This window comes from Triticum aestivum, chromosome 6D (genome assembly GCF_018294505.1).
Source record: "Triticum aestivum cultivar Chinese Spring chromosome 6D, IWGSC CS RefSeq v2.1, whole genome shotgun sequence".
NCBI lineage: Eukaryota > Viridiplantae > Streptophyta > Magnoliopsida > Poales > Poaceae > Triticum > Triticum aestivum.
Genome location: NC_057811.1, coordinates 494,236,021 through 494,255,369, shown reverse-complemented (window position 1 = coordinate 494,255,369; position 19,349 = coordinate 494,236,021). Strand labels below are relative to the sequence as shown.

General features: G+C 45.7%; 2 long non-coding RNA genes across 2 annotated transcripts; both read left to right on the top strand.

Moving 5' to 3' along the window:
• The first annotated feature begins 11,461 nt into the window (after positions 1 to 11,461).
• On the top strand, positions 11,462 to 13,816 carry LOC123142276 (uncharacterized). Its single transcript, XR_006470568.1, has 3 exons — positions 11,462 to 11,857; positions 12,165 to 12,343; positions 13,443 to 13,816. It is a non-coding gene; the product is annotated as an uncharacterized lncRNA (long non-coding RNA).
• Positions 13,817 to 14,063: 247 nt separating this feature from the next.
• On the top strand, positions 14,064 to 18,355 carry LOC123142275 (uncharacterized). Its single transcript, XR_006470567.1, has 3 exons — positions 14,064 to 14,130; positions 14,591 to 15,763; positions 15,999 to 18,355. It is a non-coding gene; the product is annotated as an uncharacterized lncRNA (long non-coding RNA).
• Positions 18,356 to 19,349: the final 994 nt, after the last annotated feature.

Genomic DNA, 19,349 nt, shown 5'->3' with positions numbered 1-19,349 from the left:
CCGGAGGGTGTAGCGGTCGCCGGTCGTCTTCGTTCCGTTGATCTGCCGTTGTTGGCATTTGTTTCTCTTTCTTTTTTCTTTGTTTTTCTTTGGGCTTATCTATGCTGCGGCCCCAGCACCTATCGTTGGATGTATCGGTGTTTGCTTTGTAATACAAAGCGGGTGGAAACCCTTTTTCTTAAAGGGTTAATGGTGAATTATTTGTGTGCCAAATTTATGTTGATGTTATCATATTTGGTTCGACTAACCCTCATTTTAGTGAAAAGTTTGGAAGGCTATTGTCGGAGAGGTTTGAGATGTCTATGATGAGTGAACTCAAGTTCCTTCTTGGTTATCAAATCAAGCAAACTAAGGAGGGTACCTTTGTTTCCCAAAAAAAGATACCAAGGACTTATTCAAGAAGTTCAACATGCAAGAAAGCAAAGGTATGAAAACACCCATGCCTACTAGTGGACATCTTGACTTGACTAAGGATGGCAAACTGGTTGACCAAAAGGTTTACCGCTCTATGATTGGTTCATTTTTATATCTTTGTGCCTCCCATCCCGATATTATGCTAAGTGTGTGCATGTGTGCACGATATCAAGCGGCCCCTAAAGAATGTCATCTTAAGGCTGTGAAAAGGATAGTGATATACTTAATTCATACACCAAACTTTGGCATTTGGTATCCTAAGAGGTCCTCTTTTGATCTTGTTGGCTACTCCGATTCGGACTATGCCGAGGACAAGGTTGATAGAAAGTCCACTTCGGGTACGTGTTAATTTCTTCATAGATCTCTTGTGTCTTGGTCCTCCAAGAAACAAAACTCGGTATCCTTATCCACCGCTAAAGCGGAATACATTGCCGCCGGTTCATGTTGTGCTCAATTACTTTGGATGACCAAAACTCTTAAAGATTATGGGATTTATGTGAAACATGTTCCATTGCTTTGTGATAATGAAAGTGCTATTAAGGTTGCTCACAATCCCGTGCAACATTCTCGAATTAAGCATATTGAAGTTCGTCATCATTTCATTTGAGATCATGTTGCTAAAGGAGACATTGATCTTAAGCATGTTTGTACCGATAAGCAATTGGCGGATATATTCACCAGACCGCTTGATGAGAAAGTATTTTTCCGTTTGAGAGGTGAATTGAACATCATTGATGCCTCAAACTTGGAGTAGAAACTCCATTTGGATGCATGCAAGGCATGAGCCTTTGACTAATCCTTGATATTTCTCTTATGATGATGATCGTATGTCTTGGATCTATATTTGTACCCTTGCATGTCATCTAACCCTTATAGGTACTTGGATGAATCCAAATCTATGAGATTGCAACTCATTCATATCTTGAACAATCTTTAAATCACCAAGTCTCTACAATATGGTGGTTGAAGACAAGGAAGCATGAAACCTTTCAACATATCCTTTGACAATTTCTTTATATCAAATTTCATTTGGTATCAAATTTCATGATTGTCACTTTGGATACACAAGTGCTCTTCCTTGCAAGACTAACCCATGTAGGTAGATGAACTCAAATTACAAGTGGTGCTCCCAACCATTGATGAGCTACATCAACCTTGAGCATCCCACACAAGTTCAACTACATGATCAAGATCAACACCACCACCCAAGGTATGTTATTCCATCTTAGAGAAGCTTTACCCCAAGACATGGGTCAAAGCAGCTCAACAAGATGTGAATACATCAAAATGCTTAAACGAAAAATGGCAACCCCATTTTGAGCTTAAATGATGAGTATGACCTACGATCAAGTGTTCTCACTTGACTCCTCAGTCAATATACTCTAACGTAGGTGACTCTGTCGCCGACCAATTCTAGATGAAGTTCTCTAGTGATTTTATATGTTCTTGCATTTATCTCTTGCATGCTTGTTCCCCTTTCAAAAAAAACTTCATCCAGATTTCCTTTCTTTTCTCTGTTATGTTCTGCATTCCCTGCATCAAATTCATTGCAAATCCTTTAGTTAATTCCCTGCAAATTTTGTGAGATCTTATTTGCCTAGTGAGATGAGATGACAAAACCTTTCCTCTATATTGAACTCGGTCTCACCGATTTATACATCCCGGCTAGACCGGACTACAATGCTACATTGTAGATTGTTCATCGGTTCAACCAACAAGGACAAACCTGGTCTGATCGATATGCATCATCTATGACACTGCCAACTCGGTGTCACTGATGAGAATAAATCGGAGTAACTGATTTCAATACTGAGAAAACATTTTGCCATTTGCATCCTGCATATCTCTTCTAGCTCGACTCGATGATTCTTGTCCTATACCAGCATCTTAAATTACATGTTGCTTTGTAATGTGACTCAAGGACCGAACTTACTTGACTCATGCTCCAGAAGATCCCTTCTTGGAAATTGATGTCAAAGGGGGAGAGAGAGCACATCAAAGCTTGTCACATAAGGGAGAAAGCATGCCTTAAACTTTTCCAGATGCTTATTATCCATAGAGGAGAGAAGTCACATGTCTTCAAGAGGGGAAAGACATGTTAGTATGTGTTATGATTGTTTTGCCCTGATTTTCTTTTTCCCTATCTTCTCCCATTATCAAATAGCAGATTAAGGGGGAGAAACACACTTAGAGGAAGAAAGTCTTTGGAATTCATTGCATATATTTATCTCTTGGGGACATGTCAATATCCAAAAAGAGTACTAAGTACTCACTCACTACATGTCATCCCAGTCTTGGAACTCTTGTGGTTTTTTGTTCTTGCTCTGTTTAGTAGATGCTACTGTGTTATCTAACCCTGTTTTATCAGGATCATCTCTTCCAAAATCAGCTCAAGATCACGAGGTAAGTATATGCATCACACTCATGTGCATGAGGATCTCTTGTTGATGTACATATTGTTTGCAAGAAGAACTCATGAACATGTAGGTATATTTTCTTCACTTCACATCATTTGCTCTGATGCATATAGCCAAGATACATGTAACTCATTGCTTGCTTTGACATGTTTACGCATTCACATACTCTTATAATCTATCTTCACATGATTGCATACATGTAGGGGGAGCCAATGCATGATTGCATGTTCTTCCAAAGCTTTACTTGTTATCCTTCATATCTTTATCTGAAGCTTTGATGTATGTTGTCATCAATTACCAAAAAGTTTGAGATTGAAAGCACAAGTGCTCCATGGGTGATTTTGGTAATTAATGTCAACATATCTCTTATTGGACTAATATTGTTATCTAGTATATTTCAGAAAGTTCAACATAGGCGTGGCATGGACAAGAGGATGTGGAACCCCTTCAAGATGCTAAGGACACATATTGGCAAAAGCTCAAGACTCTACATTTTCACTTTAGTGATCCAAGATCACATTGAGTCCATAGGAAAAGCCAATACTATTAAAAGGGGATGAGTGTTGCTTACTGGTCTACTTGCTCAAACTGCTTAGTGGTATGCTCCAAAGCCCTCAACCACTTTCTCAATTCCAAATATGTCCTAAACCTAAAGTCAAACTCAGCCCCACCGATTTGATCTATCTGGCGCCACTGAGTTCACTTGACATAGCCACTGCCAGAAACCCTAATCAGTTCGGTCTCACCGATGGGATCTCGGTCTCACCGAGATGGGCTTGCAAACTCTCTGTTGTCTGTTGCAATTATTTCAATCCTACCGAGATATGCAGTCGGTGAGTTTGCTTCACCAACTCTCTATTTACTTCTTACCAAAATCGGTCTCACCGAGTTTGTGTAATCGACCAAACCGAGTTTAGGTTTTACCCTAACCCTAGCACATCGGTCCCACCGAATTGGTCATATCGGTCCCACCAAAAAGCCTAACATTCACATTTTGAACCAGGTCGGTCTCATCGAGTTTCACTATTCGGTCCCACCAAGTTTGGTAAATTGTGTGTAACGGTTAGATTTTGTGTGGAGGCTATATATACCCCTCCACCCCCTTCTCCATTTGAGAGTGAGCCATTAGAACGTGCCTACACTTCCACTACTCATTTTCTGAGAGAGAACCACCTACTCATGTGTTGAGACTAAGACATTCCAATCCAACCACAATAATCTTGATCTCTAGCCTTCCCCAAGTTGCTTTCCACTCATATCATCTTTCCACCATATCCAAATCTATGAGAGAGAGATTTGAGTGTTGGGGAGACTATGATTTGAAGCACAAGAGCAAGGAGTTCATCATCAACACACCATCTGTTACCTTTTGGAGAGTGGTGTCTCCTAGATTGGTTAGGTGTAACTTGGGAGCCTCCGTCAAGATTGTGGACTTGAACCAAGGAGTTTGTAAGGGCAAGGAGATCGCCTACTTCATGAAGATCTACCCAAGTGAGGCAAGTCCTTCATGGGCAATGACCATGGTGGGATAGACGAGGTTGCTTATTTGTGGACCCTTCGTGGGTGGAGCCCTCCGTGGACTCAAGCAACCGTTACCCTTCGTGGGTTGAAGTCTTCATCAACGTGGATGTACGATAGCACCACCTATCGGAACCACGCCAAAAAGCTCCATGTCTCCAATTGCGCTTGCACACTCCAATCACATCCCTTTACTTTCTTGCAATTTGCATGCTTTACTTTCCGCTGCCCATATACTCTTGCCATGCTTGCTTGAAATGTATTGTGAATGTTTAAACTTGTGTTAAAACTCCACCTTAACTTGAAGAACTTCAAAACTGCTACCTTTCGTTGTTGAGGGTCTAATCACCCCCCCCCCTCTAGACACCTCTTCTCGATCCTTTCAGACTCACACTCCACCCGCAGCAATTATGCGTTCGCCTCGCACACGCGGTCACTGCCAAGGTGTTTGGTTTTAATGAAACCCCATGCCTCCTTGGTGCTCCCCCTTCCCCGCGAGCATGTTGTGCATCTCTGGTGGGGGGAGTGTGTAGATCAGCAGCCTAGTTGTTGTGTCTTCACAAGACAGTGCCATCCTTAATGGCTTCCTACATTCACGCCGACTGCTGATTCACCTCGATCACCAGCACCCAGTTATTAGAGTTGCTGCATTTGAGCATCGGGAGGGACAGGCTAGTGACGCTATCACCACTGGTCTCGCGCATGACCTTCCGTACCATGATCTCATTGTCAGCGCCGCGACATGTCATAATGCGCCACGGCTCTGCAAGCGATGTCATTGTTGCCACGGTAGCGTCTTAGCCATTGGAGCCTAACAGTTTACGCGGTGTTGTCTTATAGCCGCTAGAGGCTAACCACTGTCGTGCTCCTCTGCTTGAGATGGTCGCCTGTATAATGCTCTGATGCCAATTCTTTGCAACAACTACTATTCTCGGGACCGAAACTATGAGTGCCTCGGAGCACTCTCAATACCTAGATCATCGTGTGCTACTACTTGAACACAAATGATTGAAGCGGGATATTTTCTTTCTCGAATTTTCTTGCTTACGACGAAGAAATACAAGTCCTTTTAGAGCATCTACATCCGGGCACCCCAAACCACCACCAACTCTTAGGTGGACGCCCTGGTCGATGCCTGATTGAAAAAAAAACCCGACCCAGACGGACACCTTAAACAGCCTCAGACGCCCAGGCTGTCCAGCGCCCCTCATATCCAGCCCAAATAGAGGGCAGATATGGGGCAGCTCGGGCACATCCGCCACGTCGGCTTGGCCTAGTGCTGGCCCACCCGTGCCCCACAAATATCTCCATCCAGAAAACCCTAGATAGCAGTCAATCCATAGTTCACTTCATTTCCCTCTCCGTCCACTACACATCCAGGCCCATCCGATCCAAATCTATGGCCGGCTTGGAAACAGTCCGTGTAGAATCCGGTGGCTCCAACGACTGGGCGAACCTGCTGCACAAAGCGGAGCCCGACGACACTACCAGGGAAAACCATATGGATAGACGCTTACTACTAGTGCGCTATATTTACCCAGGCTACTGCTAATTACTAGTAGCATGCTATATTAATCACTTGTTACTAGTAAACATTACTGGTAGTGCATGGCAAAGAAACGTGTTATGGTAAATATCTGATGTGGATAGCGCATAGTAGTAACATGGGTTGTAGAACCTGCGCTACTACTAGTTGAATCTAGTACCCCTATAAAAGCACGAGAGGGCAGATCCAACTAAGTATATTGTAGGAGATATGCCCTAGAGGCAATAATAAATGATATTATTTATCTCCGAGTTCATAATTATGTTTATGTTCCATGCTATAACTGCTATGGTTCTCGAGTCTGCAATAACCACGAGGCTCGGAGGAAGACTCATATGCACGTGTGGAATAATAAACGGTAAAATGTATTCCTAGTCTGGCCTCTAAGACTAGCTCAAGTGTTGCATGATGGTTATGTTTTCCTGATCATGGGCATGTCTATGTCAGCAACCTTGAGGGCATAATGTTAAGAGAACATTTGTGTTGAATCGACCCGGCATGATGTTATGCTATGAGATTCATTCGTCACAAGTTTATTGGTACATAACACAGAGATGGTTAACGTTTGCATGATTCCTTAGACCATGAGAGTATCGAGTTTCTTCATGCTTGCTTCATGAACTTTGGGGTTTGTTAAACGTCATCCGTAAATGGGTGGCTATTACGGCGGCTTACGGGTTCATGGAAAAGTGTGTCAAGTAACTTGATAGCTCAAGATTGGGATTTGCTCCTCCGACGATGGAGAGATATCTCTGGGCCCTCTCGGTGTTACGGTATCCATCATCATCTGGCCAGACACTTTGTGATTTGATCACGGGGATGCCGGAACACGATAACGAGAAAAGAGAACAATACCGGTAACGAGGTAACTAGCATAGTGGACAAGTTGTTGATCCACGGGAATGCCAACATGTCTCACCTCGGGTATTTGTAACATATCGCGAAGCAACAGGAATAGCACACGGCAACTGGAGGTTCACTCGAATATTTATTCGTGTGGGTATAGGGGTCAATATGGGTGTCCACGGCTCCGATGTTGATCATTGATCGGAAGGGGTTCCGGGTCATGTCTATACTTCACCGAACCTATAGGGTCACACGCTTAAGGGTCATCTATCTGCTGAATACTAGACAAGGAGTCTGAGAGAAAATCACCGAAAAAGTTTCGGACACCGAAAAGTTTCGGACAGCGGAATCGTACCGCAGAGAGAGGTCATCGGATAAGTTTCGATGATACCGAAAAGTTGTTTCGGGATACACCATTAAGTCAAATTGGTTTCGGCACATGCCTGATAATTCTTGGAGGATGCCAGAATCATTCTGGAAGCTTTTTGGAATTTTCTGAGATAAAAACCGGAAATGTTCCGGAGCTGCCGGAGCCACTTCAGATGCGTTTCGCATATGAAAATCACTAAAACCGGAATTGTTTCGGAACGCGTTGAAAATCATTTTAGTGGGTACTGGAAATGTTCTTAGCCCACATAAATATTTTTAGTTCGATCAGACGCTGAAAAATGTCGTCGTGAATAGTGAAAATCAGCTTTATGGTTACTTTATGGAAAGCCACCTTTTGGGGCTTTGCTCCAAAAGATCTTGGGGATGACATGGATGGATAGGAGCCATTTTTTGGGCCCCTCATGGGGGTGTGGCCGGCCACATGGGGTATCCCCCCTTGGGGACCCTCTTGTTCCTTGGTTTCACTCCTAGGTCCTTGTGGAAGGACTTCATTCATGTGCATTTTGGGTTTTTTGTGAAACTACCCTACCCCCTTGGGATTTCCTATAAATAGAGGTGGAGGGGCAGCCCTCCACACTCATCCCTTGCTCTCATACACATGCCATGCATTATCTGGCTTCTCTCTCCCTCCCCGCGAAAGAGTTTCGTAGAGCCGTAAGGCTGTCTGGGTTCCGGCAGGAACTAGTTCTGGACGGCGAAGCCCTGCCGGATAGATGACACCGTATGTGTGCAACTCTGTAGAGAGATCGTAGTTTCGGTCTTAGTTCGTGAGTGCCTCCCGAAGGGCTGTCCGTGTGACAGTCCGAGTTTCGAAGGTCCTCCCGAAGGGCTGTCCGAGTGACCGTTCGAGTTTCGAAGGTCCTCCCGAAGGGCTGTCCGCGACACCGTCCGGGGGGCTGTTCGACCGCCTCCCGGAGGGCTGTCTGAGGAGCAGATGAAGGTATACATCCTCGCGGTTGGGAGGTTGTAAATCCTAGCTGCGGGGATCTGCACCGCCGATCGTCATCGACTCTACTTCCCGCTGCGCTACGAGTCGGTAACGAAAAAGATCAAACCATATATGCAGTCTCCATAGTGGTCCTGGGCTGGTGCGTAGGTCGAATTTTTTTTGTTTTCTGCTGCGTTCCCCTACATATATTAGCCATCTAATCAACAATCTAAAGGTCTAAAATCATCGTTAAAGAAAACTATCGTTACCGAAATCTCCCCTTCGCTAACGAACCCCGCTACCGCTTTGTCTCTCTCGCCACCCGCACACCCCTTCTTGCCAACCGCTCGACTCCGCTGTCGCCCCTTCTGGCCAGATGCTCCACTCCCCGCCGCCGCGCCTGCTCACGTCGCTCGGCCCCTTCCCCCCGCGGCGCTCGACCCCCCGCCGCCGCGCTTGCTCGCCGCCGCTCAGCCCCTTCACCCCGTGGCGCTCGACCCCCCGCCGTCGCGCCTGCTCGGCCCCTTTCCCCCATGGCGCCCACGACAGCCGTATTACTCATGCTCACCGCATCCCTCCTCCCACACCTGCCTTAACCCCTCCCAACCGCCGCGCTCCCGCTCCCTGCCCCAACGCGATCCTTCAATGGCAAAATCTCTAACGCCCGAGAGGAGTACGTGAGGCAATGGAGGCGGCAGAGGCGGGCTGATGACGAACATGAGCCTGCGGCGGCTGTAGTACTACTGCGTGCTGGGTACGGTGGCCGGGGCCATCTTGTTCGCCACGCTCCGTTACATGCTGGCTGTCGGTAACGGTGTGTCCCTCTCCATCACCTCCGTCCTCGCCACCGCGGCGGCGCCTACCGGAGTCGTGATGGGCTAGCACAGGAAGAGAAGAGCATGGCGCCGGCACTAGCGAAGGCGGCCGCGAAGGTGGTGACGAAGCCGATGGAGGTGGTGGTGTTCAACTTCGGCGAGTCCAACTCGGGCACTGGTGGGGTGGCGGCGATAAGGGGGTTGTGCATCGCGCCGCCGGAGGGGCGCGTGCCTTCTTCCACCACCCCACCAGGCAGCACTCTGACGGCCACGTCGTCCTCGACTTCATATGTGAGTGCCTCCCCGTTCCCCTCCCCTCTCCTTCCGCCACCAATTAGGCAATTAAGAAGAAATTAGTTTCAAGATAATTTAGTGATGAAAAGATTAGTCAATTGGTTTTGTTATTCTTGTGATAATCTCTATTTCTAATGGAGCGGTTGGTAGAATTGCGTCTACGTTTTTTTTCGTCCCACCACTTTCATCCGGGTTTTTCTCGACTGGTTTTTTTTCGTCCCCTCCCCGCCCCCACCGGTTTAATTTCGCGTCACCCTCTCACACAACGAAAAAAATCTGAACGGATCAAAAATTTCAATGTTGGCGCAAATTATTTAGTAATGTCTTTATGTGAAAAATCAATCACAATCAATCTCTAAAGATCAAATCTAAATTAATTAATCTTACCTTAAATCGCTCAATCACATTAATTAGGAAACAAAAATAACTAATTTTAAGAAAATTAATGTGTAAATAAAGGTTCCTTTTCCTGCCCATGACTGCGTCTTGCCCTCCCTTTGATGACCCACCCCACGATCGGTTCCTTCCCCCCTCGCCCCCACGTCAATAGCCCCTCCAAGAAAAATAGGATCTCGCTGACCAAGCCCTATCGCGGATGCTAGGCGTCATCCGGCTGATCCATGCGTGGGATCAGCCGGGTTGCCAGCCACTCGATTCATTCGACCTGTCCATCCTATTAACCGTTCGATCCACCCGAGTCCAGCGGTAGACTCCACATAACCTTGGTTAGCGCATCAACGCATACGTGACCCACAGAGGCGCTCCTAGTTTAGGTATAAGTAGCAAAGTCATCTATGCTCCTCTAGTCTAGTACAGTATCAGTTAAGTAGCAAGTCAGCCATTGCCCTAAAAAAGCAAAACCTCCATGCTCACGCAGCGACACGAGCTGCTTCAAAAGACCAGCGGCGGGGGTGGCTGCTGCATACGAGGCCATACGCGCTGCAAGATGAGACGACAATGTCGGGAGGGGTGGTCCGGCTGTTGCGTGTGTAGTGTTAGGGCGCGAGCAGTGTTGCGGCGTTGGACGACGGTCTCTGCGATGGCAGCCCGACACCTTCGATGACGGCGGCGATGCTACGAGACGTGCTGCGACGAAATCCCAGACGTTTCAATGATGTTTGCGGCAACATGCTTCGACAGCGGTGGCGATGGCGCGACGACGTGCTTTGACGGCCGCGATGTGCTTCGATCGTTGCGGCGGAGCCAAGATGACAACATGTCTACTTCAATGATGTTGCGACGGCCGCGGCGGGTGCTTCGAGAACTGTGACTATGCTACGATGGCAACCCGGCTCCTTCGATGATGTTGCGACGCCGTGCTTTTGACGGCCGCAATGATTTGCAATGAAACACGACGACAACATGCTTCAAACGGTCGCGTCGATGATGCAACGACGTGCTTCGATGATTGCGGCGATGCTCTGAGGAAGGCCCAACTGCTGCGACAGTGAGCTTTCCTGCCATGGCGGTTCTGCGATGATGGCACGGCTGTTTCGGCGATGCTACAACAACCCAGCTGCTCCGATGATGCTATATATGATGGTGTTTATGCTTCGACGGCCGAGGCGGTGCCACGACGGCGACCTATTTCCCTCAATGATGTTGCGACGGCCGTTGTGGGTGCTTCGACAATCATGATGACGCTACGTTGACAACCCGGATCCTTTGATGATGTTGTGACAGCCGCAATGATGTTACAATGAACCGCGTTGACGACGTGCTTCATCGGTCACGACCAAGCTACGAGGGTGTGCTTTCGATGATCGCGGCGTTGGTCCTATGAAGGCCCGACTGCTACGACGGTGTGCTTCCCGGCCATGGCAGTGCTACGATGATGGCAGGGTTGTTTCGACGATGCTGCGACGACAACCCGACTATTGCGATGAAGCTATGATGATGTATATGCTTCGACGGCGGCGGAGACGTCAAGAACACTACTCTAAGCATTGCTATATCCAAGCAATCATGAACCCATGAGCATCCTAGTACCAAATGCAACAAACACTGAAACAACCATAATCAACGTCAAGAAATATGATGTTATAGAATCGTCGTTTGATGCTTACTAGTCACGTACATGTGTAGGTACGTGGCTAAGCTCTACGTGTGAGAAGTGAGAAGAGTATGAGGAAATTGTTAAACAATCTTGAGACCAGTCAGCTTCAGGCGTCACGATAGGTACAGTTACTTCGCTTGGGGGACAGAGAGCACTCCGCGCCACACGATTCGCACGGTGACGGACGCGGCTGACGAAGCCAAGAATTCATCCGGCTGTTTCTAAACGTTTCCTGGTTCCATCGTCAAGGACGCCCCAGCCGCGGAGCCCTTCGCCGCCTCTGAGATCCGAGAGGAACCGCTGCCGCCGCCAGTGCGGCTCCACCCCTTTCTTCCCCATCGACCCCCAGCACCTCCTCGCTGTTCCCAATCCCATCCTATGCGCGCCCCTGCGGCTAACCCTAGCCGCCAACTCGTGTTGCGGCCGCGTCACTGAAGGGGTGGAGCGGCTGGGGCGCCACCGGCCGCTTGGGTGCAGAAGCAGTGGCAGCGGTGGCGCCGTGCTGGGGCGGAGGAGAGGGATAGCGATGTGGTGGTTCGAGCCTGGAGGGTAGCGCCGTCCCAGATTGAGGTGGAATCCGGTGAGAAGCGCCTAAACAAGCTCGGTTACAAGGAAGAGCTCCAGAGGGAGATGGTACGTACATTATCATTTCCTTCATATATTTTTACCCTGCAAATCGGCTTTGTATTGCTCTGTATGTCCTATTTCTGGCAAAGAGAATTAGGCACTTGCGGATTGCATCCACTTGTATTTTCTGATGAGATATGAGACCTGGTTACATTGCGCGTTTCAGTAAAACTGTGGCAACGGTGGCTATTTTCTTCGCCTGGAGAAGCTTGATGCGATTGTGCATGACCGGCTTGCGAATTGCGTTTCGTTTTGCCAGTCGTATTTTTCTGGTTTCTCAAGAGAGGGAGTTCTTTTGTTGCATGTGCTGCAGACGCTGTTCAAGACGCTGGCCATCACTTTCTCCAGGATGATGATCTTCACTGGGATCACGTCTTTGTACGGTAGCATCCTCCAGTACGCGAGGCCGTCCAGCCTCGTGCGGGGCTGGGTCATCGTCTCCTTCTTCACCTGGTTCATCGGTGTCGTCATGTTGGGGATTTCTCCTTCCCTGTAAGCACACACCTTCCCATAACTTGCCAGATTCAAGAATCAACCCTATCTGTGATTGAAATTTAGTGCTCTGTTTATCCGTTGCTTATAACATTCAGTTTGGTTTGGTCCGTCTCAGTCAAAATGATGCCATTGATGTACATAATTCTTGCAATTTAGTTCTGACTCTCGAGGAAAAAAATTATATGATACCAGGTCTCACGGTTAGCAGGTGAGACCTGCCCTGATGGATGACCCGTGACATTCACAAATCACAAAGCATCTAATCTCCCCCCCCCCCTCCCCCCTGATTTTAAGTGGGGGTGGGGGTAGATGCTTTGTGATTTGTGAATGCTACGTGTCATCCATCAGGATGGGTCTCGCGTGAGACCTGGTCTCATAGAATTCTTTTCCGACTCTCGGGTGGCAATATATGTGCGACAATTACTGATTCTTGAATGTACTGTTTTCCTGTATTTGTGCTGCATGAATGTGTCATATTAAGTGGAAAAGACTCATGGTTTCTGATCATGGCTGGTGTGCTCTGTTTTAAACTTTTTTTATTTTTTGTTTGACAACAGAAAACTGGTTCCCTCTATTTCTGGGCAACTCATCTTGCTGCCCGATCTGGGGTCAGCGTTGCTTGCTTGCTTTTTTCCCATAGCCCGTAGATGAGTGTCGCCGCCGTCTTTGCCTTGTCTATCAGATGCGTCGACGTTGTCATCGCGTGTGCCACGGACCAGTCAGGGGACGCTGATGCTTTGGCGTATCTGATGTGGCAGTCGTACCAAGTCTGCTCCAAGTCACGGGTGCAGTAACTACCCTTCTTTTTTTTCAATCTTCCTCCTCATGCTTGTGCGTTGGGATGCACCTTTTGCCTAGCCGGTGACTTGAAACTTATTTGGGGATGGAAGTAGCAAACTGATGCAGATAGTTTCATAGTTTTGGCGTATTTAGAGTCAAATCTGTTTTGACTGCTTCAAATTTTAAAAGAGGCAACTACAGTGTTCTTCTTCTATTTTTTTATTTAATATGTGTCTGATTGACCTGCTTGGTTGTGGCTTGTACAACTTTCTATTCTCCATTAACCCTTTGATTTATGTATGTTGATCTTTCTCAGTTCTTTGAACCTCTAACTACTGAAGCTAAAAATGAAGTTCACGATTGTTTGTATGGCAACGGTTCAGGGTACGTTTCATGACATGCTTGCATCTTGTTTGAAGCTTCCTATGTGCCTTGCTAACACAACTCAACATTGCTCCTTTTCACTTACAGTAGCAAAGTCCTGGTGCTGCATGAACCGTCTAACATTCAGGTTAGCAGGGGGAAAAATCAGTGTTTGAGACCACATGGCAGGTTAAATGACGAGCTAAATATTCATCTTACATGTACTAAACCATCCTTATTGATTGCAAACATGTAAACTTTGCACTGGTGTTTTTATACGTAATGGGGAAAGTGGGATCCCTTGTCTTCAGGTCATTAATTTGTACCTTGAATTGTTAAAGGAGAGGGGAATAAAAAAAACCCAAAAGGTTCTCTAAATGCAGCTTCTTCAATACATTTTATTGACAGTTGATGGATGGATCCAGTAGGCCTTGGTAGTGCTAAGCGTGTTTGAATCCACTATTGCTAAGCGTGTTTGAAACCACTATTGCTTGAGTCGTTCTTCCGGTCTCCCATTGGTACGTGGGGCGTACCCCATGTAACATTATGTTTCTCTGATAAATTTACTGATGTGCAGGTCGGACCATTCCGAGAATCAGACTTGCCAATATGAGAGGTTAAATGCAAGAAACGAGAATAAGGTGAATACGCTGAGCGGTTTCACGCCTTTCTTTGATATTTCTGTGGTATTTTTTTTCCCATTTTCACACTCCTTGTGAAAATGAAATCTGTTATTTGGACTAAAATTCATATACGCATCTACCATTATACTTATCATCGTGTAACATTATGGGGACAAATGAAAAAGTTGTTTCTGTTTTTCATCCATCTCTACGTTTTCTGAATAATATTTTTTTCCTTAGCATAAACAACAGAGAAGCCCTCTGCACTGAACAAAAAATGTATTGAGTTAAAACCTATATCTGCCAAATACGAATAATTGTCATCAAATCATGTACAGTGCTTGGATTTTATTTACCGAGAAGACCGTCATTGTTGTGTATACACTTCATCATTTTTTTCATTGATGTTGGCTGCAAATGTTGACATGAATTAAGATTTCTAATATGTATTCCAGTGATGTTTTTTTAACATTTTCAGGAAGTAGTTTTCTTTGATGACGAAGATACAAAACCCGCTGAATCCGTTGATGTCAAGGTGGCTAATAAATGTCAAATTGGTAACACGATAAGTGATAATAATTTTGCCTACTAACATTTCATCACTATATGTTGTAAAATAGTGACCAATCATAAAATGTAGTACTAATTTGCATTGTTGGATAGAGGGTCGGTTGGTATTACAGGTGGTGGTGGATGAAGGGGATAGTGTCACTAGAAATGGAGGTGCACATGAGAACTATTTTCATAGATTTTTTTAAAGTTACTAAATTGTGTATGGTAAGACAAGATGAGACTTTTGAACGACAATAGTGCTAGAGAATGGGCGGATCAAAAGAATAAAGTGGAGGAAAAGTAAAGGTAGGGAGAAAGATGACGCTTTGTCTTTTTGTAGGAGGAGGATGGTTACCGATGCTGGACGACTACCGGGGAAGAAAGAAGCGGAATAGAGAGTTGTTATTGCTCATTATATTGACGACCTTTGTTAGACCCTGCATCGCTGCTCCCGCCAAAGCGTGCTTCTCTTTTGACAGCAGAGAAGTCTCAAGGTGGAAGGTTGGGGCTGAGAAGCACTAAGTTCTTTGTTGGCTTATATACTGCTAGCTATCAAAGGTATTTTCATATTGGCTGCATTTTGGGGACCCCGGACTGTCTAAACGGTTGAGGGAACTCACTGGGCGCCCTTTTGAGGTCTGAAAATGTCCATTTGTGAGGGAGAAATGATCTTCGACCTTGGAGACAACCTTAATCATTTTTTGTTTCATTTATATGCATTGTAGCCCGACCTCTTGTCCTCTTTCTCCTCCGCTGCCACCCCTCCGCACCGATGCCGCCTCTGTCGGACTAATCGAGCATGCCCTGGTCGAGGGCCCCGAATCGTGGGACGATGGCGCAGACCGCCGCAAGGGCATGGCGCCGTAACCCCAGGGCCGGGCGTGGCGCCGTTGCGGCCAGCGAGTAGCGCCGCAAGGGCGTGGAGGCAATCGCGTAACCCCAGGGCAGGGCGTGGCGCCGTTGCAGCGAAGATTCGTTCTTGATTTGATTTGGCGGTGTTGTCTTGGAGTGGCGAGGGGGGATTTTGATTGGGGAGATGGGTCGAACTCCAATCTGGTGCGGCCGCATATGGCCATGTCCGAGTTTTCTCTCGCCAAAGGTGAGGCTACTTTTCCTCCCTCTTTCGTTTTGCTAGCCTAATCTCGCGTTGAAGGGAATGGATGCGTTTCATTGACTGTAGATCGTGAAATGGTAGAGAGATAGATTGAGTCTGCTCAGTAAGAACAAATAAACCAACTTCATGCACATTTTTGGTAAAGCAGTCTGACAGTTGAGTCGTCCATGGGTAACTGCATCTGATTTTTGTTGGAACTCTGGGTGAATTGCTTTTGCAGATTTGACAATTGAGATGCTAGGGAACACAAGAACCGGGTGCTATCAGCGACTGACACCTGGCGAGCAGTTGAGGTAGCCAGGAGCCATCCTTGAGAAAAGATTGGTGCTGGAATACAGTGGAAGGAGCCTCTGTCGCGGGATGCCGATCAGGTGACTGGTGTGGGAATTGGCAGTTCTCAGTCAACGCAGGATGGCATGATAAAAGAAGTTGTTAGCACCGAGCCACCGATGGACGAGCAGATGGATTTCGTGATCCGGGCGATAGCAAGGATGCTTAAGAGCATGATGGACAAGGGACAGACGGAAAAGAGTTGCAGGATGGAGAAGGGATGAATGAAAAGGAGTATAGCAGGAAGCAAGTTATAACAAATATGGATCTGGTGCATCAGAGAATAACATTGCTGGAACACATATTGCTGCAAGCTTACATCTTCTTTCAAAAAGGTAAAATTTATTAGAGAAGACCAATGTATTGCTTGACAAAGACGATCAAGCCCTTTCCCCTTCTAAGGGTGGTGGTATATTACTGGAAGTCCATGAATCCCCTTCTAAGCGGGTAAATTACTGGAAGAATATGTATCATGGATACATACCTGACATGTCTGGGTCATCTTATTTAAATGTAGGACACAAAATTAACCTAGGAACGAACCTTGTTCCAGCACATCTATATTACTACTACTCAGTATCTAACCTTTTGTGTGTGGGAAAACTCAGTATGTAAACTGATACTTCGTATGAAGGTAAAATATTTGTGCACTGAATGAACTGAGAATAGAGGTGATATTATTTTTTGTAAAAATCGAAGTTATTCGATGACTTCTCCCGAAGACACTGCAGCCATCTTAATAGGAAAACTCGATCAGACTTACCCAGAGTATGCTATTCTCTCTCTAACAATAATTAACTTTTGTAAGGAGACATTACCGGGATGTAAGGAGACTTACCCAGGGTATGTTTTCTCTCTCTCTCTAACAATAATTATTTTGTGTACTACTTAGAGAACTGGTTAAATGTTTTGTACTGCTCGATCACACATATCATATTTATGTGGTAAGAAAGGAATTGTTAGCTGAAACAAATAATGTTGTGTATTGGTGTCATTTAGGTGACTGCACGGCAATGGGTGTCATGTAGAAACTACATATTGTGTGTTTGATATTTTTTCTGAATTTAACTCTTTGTTGATAACTTTTCTTTTTATTTGTGAAGAATTTATTCACATCCTGTATCATGAGCAAATTATTTTGACATATATAAATATAATTTCTAGACGCGGATTATATTTCAAGATCTATGATAGAAACTGCTAGAGCATCTTTGACAATTGGATTTTTTTTCAGTTACTCTTTTTATGGGTTTTGTAAGCTCTGTTGATAGTGATGGTGAGTTAGGCTCATTCGGAGGTAAATACAGAAAACTGAGATAAGATACTATCACTTGCTTTTATGTGTTACGGTTATGGTTTTTATGTGACTGATTAGGAGGGTGCAAATTGGGACAACTTTCTTTCAACCATCTGAATGTTGTGATACATGACTGTGAAAGGATCGGATACACCGCATACACCAGGTAAACAACATGTACCTATCTGATTTCACACTTGCGCTCAAGTCCCATTTTAAAAATATGTTTCTTCGCAACCTGGTTGACACCAATGCGCTCAAGTCACTTTATTTAGTCGAAACATGAAACAGCTCAACTGAAGAGAAGAACATGATTTTTTCCATAAGAAGATGGGCAACTATCTTTATCATCAGTATCTAATTTTCTTGATTTATAATTTATCTTATTAATCTCTGTGGTCGAGCTTCTAGCCCCTCCCCCCTCTTTCTCCGGATGAAAGTCTTGCCTTTTGGCAGGACGACGGAGGCGCTCTCACGTCTCGGTCCTCCCTCGAGGCGCCGTTCAAGGGGTGGTTGGGGGTTGTGGTCCTGGTGCGTGCCGTTGGGTGGCGGTGGCGGTGCTCGGCTCCTCCCCTGATTGCCGGTGTTGGTCCTTTCACAACTTTCAGCAGCTCCTCGCCTTGTTTGCTGGTTGGTTGCCGGCCGGTGGTGGGTGTCCGCCTGTTGGCACGGTCTGGACAAAGGGGAGATAGTTGTCTTCCCTCCGGCAGTGGCCCGAGGCGGCAGGCGGCAGAGTCGATGCTTTCGTTGAAGCGGTCTGGCTCTTCATGTCCACGCCAATTGGTGTCGTCAGGTGGCTTCGGCCCTGCTGTTCTGGCTGCGCGAGACCTCCGGCGGCTCGATCACAATTTCTCCTGGTGCTTTGTTCGCTGCTGCCCCTGAGTAGTGAATTTGGCTTGTAATTTTTCAGTTTTTGGCAAGTCTTTGCCTTTGTCATCAGCACCACTGTATCCTAGCTGTTTGCTGGCTTAATTAATTTGAAGTGGGACCTTCGTGCCTTTTCTCTACAAAAAAATTCCCTCACATTCCATTCCCTCACATTTCGAATAAAAAATTCCCTCGGTTGCAGAAAGACATTGAGCTTCTGCAGGTATGGGTTTACACCTTGTCAGTAGTACTTTTTGGAAAATTCTGCATTACTTGACTACATTTTTTTTACAAAACCACCGGTTTAATTTAGCATTAGTAAGGTAACCATGTATTCCTGGCGGGGAAGGATCAGGAATTTGATAAATGTGTAGTAGTGCTTGATTGAATGTAGAGCATGCGTACTCACGGATTTGTCTTCTGCTTGTGTGTTACCTAGGATAATGATAGGCTTCTCCTACAACAAAGTGTGACTAATTTTCTTTTGTCTGATCTAAATAGGAGGGAGTTTAACCATTATTCAAGCAATTCTTGGTTAGGTGAACACTTAGTATACAATTCTATTAGCTTGTCAACATGCAACATATTTGAGGACTTATTTGATAGTATTGCAATATGGTCGAAACTGTGTTACTTCTAAGAACTGAATATTTTTAGTTGAAATACTATGTAAACATTGAATAATAATGTTGGACGGGACCATCTACTTATTCGAAAGTATGTCTTTTGTGGCTTAAGCATAATATTTCAAAATTCACCAAGTTTTATGCAACGATACGGGTATATATATGCGATTCGAACAAAAATTAAAAGGCCCGTAGCAACGCACGGGCATTCTACTAGTTAGCTATAGTTGGTCACATTTGGAATAGTTTGCAGAATCGGAAGCGTGTTGACAGTTTGCAGAATTGGAACCGTGTTGACAGTTTGCAGTAGTTGCCGGCTGGTGGCTACTTATGTGTTTTCTGAGAAACGCATGTGAATAGCGTGACAGATCGGTGGAAGACAAGTTCAAGCAGGCCTTGCAGAAGGCTTCCTCGGTTACATCATGTGCTCCACGCAAGATGCCAACTGCTC